The sequence below is a fragment of the Mus musculus genome, chromosome 8, assembly GCF_000001635.26.
Source record: "Mus musculus strain C57BL/6J chromosome 8, GRCm38.p6 C57BL/6J".
NCBI lineage: Eukaryota > Metazoa > Chordata > Mammalia > Rodentia > Muridae > Mus > Mus musculus.
Window position 1 is genome coordinate 35,051,640 of NC_000074.6, and position 6,524 is coordinate 35,058,163.

At 43.4% G+C, this 6,524-nt stretch overlaps 1 pseudogene; it reads right to left on the reverse strand.

The window, feature by feature from the left end:
- On the reverse strand, positions 483-1,815 carry Gm8291 (predicted gene 8291; annotated as a pseudogene).

The window sequence follows — 6,524 nt, forward strand, 5'->3', positions numbered from 1 at the left end:
ACACCTCTAATTCCTTCGACAATCATAAAAGTGCCTCCTCCATGATAGAAACAGGAAAGCTGAGTCCCAGAGACACAGTGCTCTCAAATTAAAGAATGAAGTGAGTATGCTGGGATTTTCCAAAACCACATAACTGTTTCCTTCTTTTCTTTCTTTCTCTCCTTCCCTCTTTCTTTCTTTCTTTCTTTCTTTCTTTCTTTCTTTCTTTCTTTCTTTCTTTCTTTCTTCCTTCCTTCCTTCCTTCCTTCCTTCCTTCCTTCCTTCCTTCCTTCCTCCCTCCCTCCCTCCCTCCCTCCCTCCCTCCCTCCCTCCCTCTTTCTTTCTTTCTTTCTTTCTTTCTTTCTTTCTTTCTTTCTTTCTTTCTTTCTTTCTTTCTTTCTTTCTTTCTCTCTTTCTTTCTCTCTTTCTTTCTTTCTTTCTTTCTTTCTTTCCTAATTTCAAAATTTTATGTTATAAGAGGTATCAGACATGCTGATATATTACCACATGTTAAACTTCAGGGAGAATTTGTAGAGATTCAAGTTCTTTCACTTTTGCAGGATCCACATCCTCTAGCTCCCAGGTGCTTTCTTCAGATGGCAGGGAGCACCATTTTCCAAGGTGATGTGTTACTTCCTCCCCTGTTTCTGCAACCTTGGTGTGGGCCACCTCTAAGATACGATCAATTTCTATATAATCTGGATTGAACAAGTCTTCATCAGGATCAGTGAAAATGGGCTTCATCTGGGCCTGTTTGTTCCTAAATCCCTTGATCTTCTGTGCGATGTGGGGATCCTTTTCCAATTCTTCCATTGTGGCCCATTTACAATGTAAATTGGAAAAGCTCTAGGTCAAATGGAGGTTCTCCTGGGTGAACGTCCTGGACAGTCTTGGATGCCAGGATCTTCTCACTTATGTTTGCATCATCTTCTGGAGGCTCCTCAGTCTGCCAGGCCAGAGTGGAAGCCGAGAGTGCAGATGTGCGGCCAGCTCCCAGGACAGCAATTGTTTCCCCATCATCATCCACCACTTTGAAGTCCAGGTCCTCATTGTATTTTCTGCGCTTTACTTGCCGTCCTGAGTGCCGTTTCTGGCTGTCTGCAGACTCACTGGGCTCCTCAGGACTCTGCAGAGATGGGTTTGGAAGACTTTGATCCAGCTCTAAACTCTCCACGGTGGTTTCGTTTTTCCTTTCTTCTTTCTTTCCACTGGGGTTGGTTCTTGCTCACTGCTGGCCTTCTTGGACTTTGTCCTGGATCCATAATCAGTGCAACTCCTCTTCTCTTTACCTTCCTGGGTACCGGAGGCCTCCCAGGGCTTCCGGGGCTTCTTGACACCATCTTTCTGCTTTGTCTCCTTCGACTCCTTGGCCCTTCTGGGTTCTTTTGGCTCTTTAGGTTCTCGCTTCCTCGTTGGCTTAGGCTCTCTGTCCTTGCTTCCCTTTGTCCCCTCTTGCTCCCCTGGCTCCTTTTTTCTTCCGTTTCTTCTTTACTCCTGTACCTCTGCCTCCACTATCCTCCATCCCATTATGGGATGTCAATTTCCTAGAAAAAAGGGTGTCAGCTTCCTCTTCAGTAGTACAGAGGTCCTCATGGGACAGACAGTGATTGGCAGCTTCTTCAATGTTCTCTCCCTGATCAGGACTGCAATCGAATGCTGACGGAGATTTGTAGTCAAAGTTTACAGAGGCATCCAACATTGGGGAGTGATTCAAAGCTCTTAACTTGGACAACTGCTTCTCTTTCTTCTGTATTTTCATTTTCATCAATTAAGGGAAAGTATTTATTTCTAAAATGGCTCCTGCAGCAGCCAAAATACAAACAGCTATTATTTGGTCCACATAACTGTTTCTATAGCCATCTGTTGTTGTTGTTGTTTTTTGAATGTGACACATTTCCTCACACTTATGTGAGCACACTTATGAGAACACTTGGTCTCCAACTGCTGGGCAGGCCTTGAGGTGAAACCTTAATAGAGAAGTGGGTCGCTGGCAGACAGCCTTGAGGCTACTCAGCCTAACCCCATTTCCTGACTGTACACGCAATGGGACCTGCTACCTCACACCCCCTGCCGTGCCTTCCCAATCATGATGGGCTATGAACCTCACATTGTAAGTCAAAACAAACCCTTCCTCTAAGTTGCTTCTCATTGGGCATTTTACTTTAGCAATGAGAAAAGGAACTAATTCACGGTGTATCTTCTTTTTACAGCTGAGTTTCAATATTAGGCACAGTACCTCTCACACTGTGGGCCCTCAGTAAATCTGAGGAATATCAAAGTGTGTAGTAAATAGGTCGAGTTCATTGATGACTAGCAAGGAGAGCGCAAAGAAGCAGATTTGACACATTCTGGTCTCTCATCGAGGAACTAGGCTTTGCAGGGGAAGTGTGTGCTCTTCTGCTTCACTTCCTAGTTAGTGGAGGACTGTTGTCCCATTGATGGAGGAAGGCTTTGCCACGGGAGTGAAACACTACCCGTCTTTATTAGGGTTCATCGCTGTGAACAGACACCATGACCAAGACATGGTGGCTGGCTTACAGTTTCAAAGGTTCAGTCCATTAACACCATGGTAGGAAGCATGGCAGCGTCCAGGCAGACACAGCACTGTAGAAGGGGCTGAACGTTCTGCATCTTAATCCAACTGCAGCCAGGAGAGACTGACACTGGCCAGACTTGAACATCTATATGAGACTTCAAAGCCCTCCCCCACAGGGAGATACTTCCTTCAACAAGGCCACACCCCCTATCAGTACCACTCCCTGTGGGCCAAGCATATTCAAACCACCATACTACCAAAGAAAATCTTATTTGACAAAAGAAAATGAGAAATAAACCAGAAAGTGTGTCTGAGTCCTTTCTTGGAACTCAACTTAATGGTGTACAAAGGGTTTCTATGGATGCTCAGCCACCTTGGCCATCAAACTGTCCTCTGACTATGCTCTGACCCCATGTATTCTTGCCCAGAACATTTATCCTTTGTCTCACCTGAGTGAAATACAAGGTCCCTCTAGCTAATAGCTTCGGCTGGGGCCCAGTGCAAAATCCTTTTTCTTCCTTCCTTATTATGATTGATATTTGCCATTGATGACCATCTATTTACATACAACATAGACTCTGACTTAATTGGAGTCCTATTTGTCCTGTAAACGCAGATGTGAATTTGTACACACACACACACACACACACACACACACACACTGGGTTTTTGTTTTTTTTTTTTAAAGACAGGATTTCACAGTGGCTCAGACTGGCATGACATTTGCTATGTATCCTGGACTGACCCTGAACTTTCAATCCTCCTGCTTAAGTATCCCTAAAGCTGAGATTATAAAGGTATGCCTAGTACCTTTCTCATATGAGGAATACCTCATACCTAATCTTATGACATGCCTGGATTTTTCTGGAAATACCGATTAAAATTGCTGTTATGCACAAGGAAGACATAACTAACTTTCTGTTAGATAGCATACAAGACCCATCATCATGAGAAGTTCGATGAACTGAGTTCTGCTTCCATCGTTAGTGGTCATATATGCAGGCTACAAAGCATCTAAAAATGACCATGAGATGTTGGTCCAACTGTCATAGGGGAAAGTTGGGGATCTCTAGGAGCACATGGGTGTCATTAAGATTATTGAGAAGGGCTGGTGGCATTTAGTGCCTGGGAACTAGAGGTGACAGATCTCATGTAATGTGGGGGTCAGGTCCTCACCACAAGGATGTGTTCTAAATAAGGTTGTAACCACACCTCCACTGAGAAAGACCAAAATTGTCCTTTAGCTTTGTCTCCTAAGATCATGACAGTGACAGAGGCCAGTTGCAACTTTTAACTTTGACAAAGTCAGTTCATGATACTGTTAAATATATTTAGGCAAGGCACTGGCAACCTGTTCCAAGGAGCAGACTCGTTCAGGAAAGGGAGAGATGTGTTAAGTACTAGTGGCTTTTTCAATGCAGGTTGTCGAGGAAGCTGCTGAAATGCCATTCATTACTGCAACACACTTTCTATTAATTATCTGAGGTAATTTGTAAGGCAATAGCTAGAAGCCCACATGGAACGTTAACTCCTCTAATGAACGCAGCGAGTAACTTTTCCCTGGCCACTCTCTGTGAGCCAATCCATACCACTGTGATGCATAGGAAAGGGTCCGAAGTTGGTAAACTTTGCCTTCAAACCACTGAATGCTATTTTATTCTTTTATGATTACAGAAAAGCTACATGCTTCAGAGTTACTGTTGCCTGACTCTTTCATTTTGTCATTAAAGCTAATTGTCAATAAAGATAATGAAAACGACTCCCAGGCATGCCAGCAATTTCAATCACCGTAAGACTCTTTCTTGGTGGCTTGATGCCAGCCAGCGAGTGCCAACCTGGGATGGCTCTCCAGCCGTCCAGATTGCACCCATAGGGGACAGGTCCATTCACAACATTCTCTGCCCCAGGGAGATTACAGGGCACCACAGCCTTTTCTAAGGCGACAGAAACTGTTTTCCAATTGTGGAATACAGAAACACACTGTTATCGATGATACTTTTGAAAGTTTCAGAGGCCTTCTCCTGGCTCACTTAGGATAAACAAAAGAATGTGTTAATCCTGCACTAGGGCGTAAAGCCTTGAGGGATGCTATGGGGACACTCTCCCCAACTTGTAAATGCCCCTGGGCTCCTTTTCTCATTTTCTTTGCCCTTGAACATCCACTATCTGCTAACATCATCACATAAGATGATGGCCCAAGGGGAACAGATTCTGTCATTATACCTGAGCTGAGGTTGTATTAGCCATGTGTCCAGCGTCAGGTGACAGATACGACTTATTACAATTTGGATATGACAAACCTTCTCCCCCACCTCCCAGCCTCCTATGCAAGGGAAGTTTGTTATGTCAAACAGTTGCAGAAGACCTCAAGAAAACTTTTTTTTTTCAGAGACTTCTAGAAAACTTCCTTTTATTTGGGAAGGGTTGAAGGAGCCTAAGTAAAAGAACGGTCTAGGTGAGATTTTCCCATTGTGCTGGAATGTGACAGGGTTCCTGGGAGTGCCATTGTGGACCAGTCGGTAGAACAGAGGGCTATACCTTACTCCTTCCTTGATGGGTTCTCCTAGGACCGAAGACTGTCCAGGACCAAATCAAGACTTCTTGAAATGCTAAAAACAAACATGATAACAAAACCCAACCTTTATCTGACTAAGCCACTGGGATACATTTTTCCATTAGTTGTAAGTAAAAACCTTGTCGACTTAGCAGGTTTTAGCTCTTCAAAGATAGAAGAATGATAAGACTTGGAAATTTGGACAGGGGAATATTGCTGATAGCAGAATCATGAAGGGGGCTTGAGTACTGAGGCAACACGCTGCTTCTGGCTGTTGGAGAACTGGGTTGTTTAGAATGTTTGGGTAACGTCAGATCTACCACCGCCCACAAGAAGCAAAGCCAGGTGCCATGTGTTGAGAATGTCAGGACTGGCCATCTCCAAGATGTCACTTCGTATTGCAGTACTATTGTGATAAGGGAAGGAGTCCGATATTTGCTTTTCATTAACAAGTGGGGACACAATCACAAGTCATGTGGCATAGATGTCACGTGATACACGTGAGGAGCTTCATACTGCCCAATGGAAGGAAGTTACGCTTTTATTCCTGGGAGAAGCAATGGGTTAAGAGTCAACAATCTGCTTCTTATTTTTACCTCACAATTTAGATTTATTTAAAAAAATTTTTTTATTTAGCCTTTCTGAGTGTCAGTTTATCAATGAAAAAAATATGGATAATAATCGTGTTTTGTTTAACTCTATACAACTTCTGTCAAAAGCAAGTTAGTTAAATTGAATAAAATTCACTTTATGGCAAACTTGTTATGCAGATGTTAAGATGTTATCGATTACCATAATCGCTTCATTCCTAGTGCCACAAAATAGATGCCGTCATTTTATCGGCTTGGCTTTGAAGAGAGATGCTTTATCTATTTCACGTAGGCAGCACCTTCCAGCAAGGACGATCTCCCAAGGAATGCACGGTGATACTTGGAGGCTTCAATGCCCTTGCTCCCCATATAGCGTTCCTGAAAAGCATGGCTACAGTCCTGCATTTCATTCCAGAGAAAAGCCATCCCTTAGCATCTTGAAGATTAAGTCTATTAATCAAGTTATTATGTTGGAGAACATCACTTAAATACAACGCACCATTTAATAGGTGGCTTGAAGAGCTATAAATGTCAACATACTATATTCAGATTTTTACCCAAGAAGATATTTTTTGTTCTTGCTATAGAAGAAGATAAAGGAAAAGACAGTTCAAATCCCCTCTCTGCTCCCCACCATGGCTCTGAATGCCTGGGTAGATGTTCCTATACTCAGAGTGCTTGGATTATCCACCCACACCCTAGAGCCAAATGCTTGCAGGGAGCAGAAACTGTCATATTTGTGTCATGTTTATCTCTGCAACCCTGTACATTTGTTGCTTAGAGGACCAGGTGTCAATGACATCTTCGAAGACATTTTCAGACTGGACACCTGGGAGCCAGAGGCCAATCTGATGACTGGGCACAA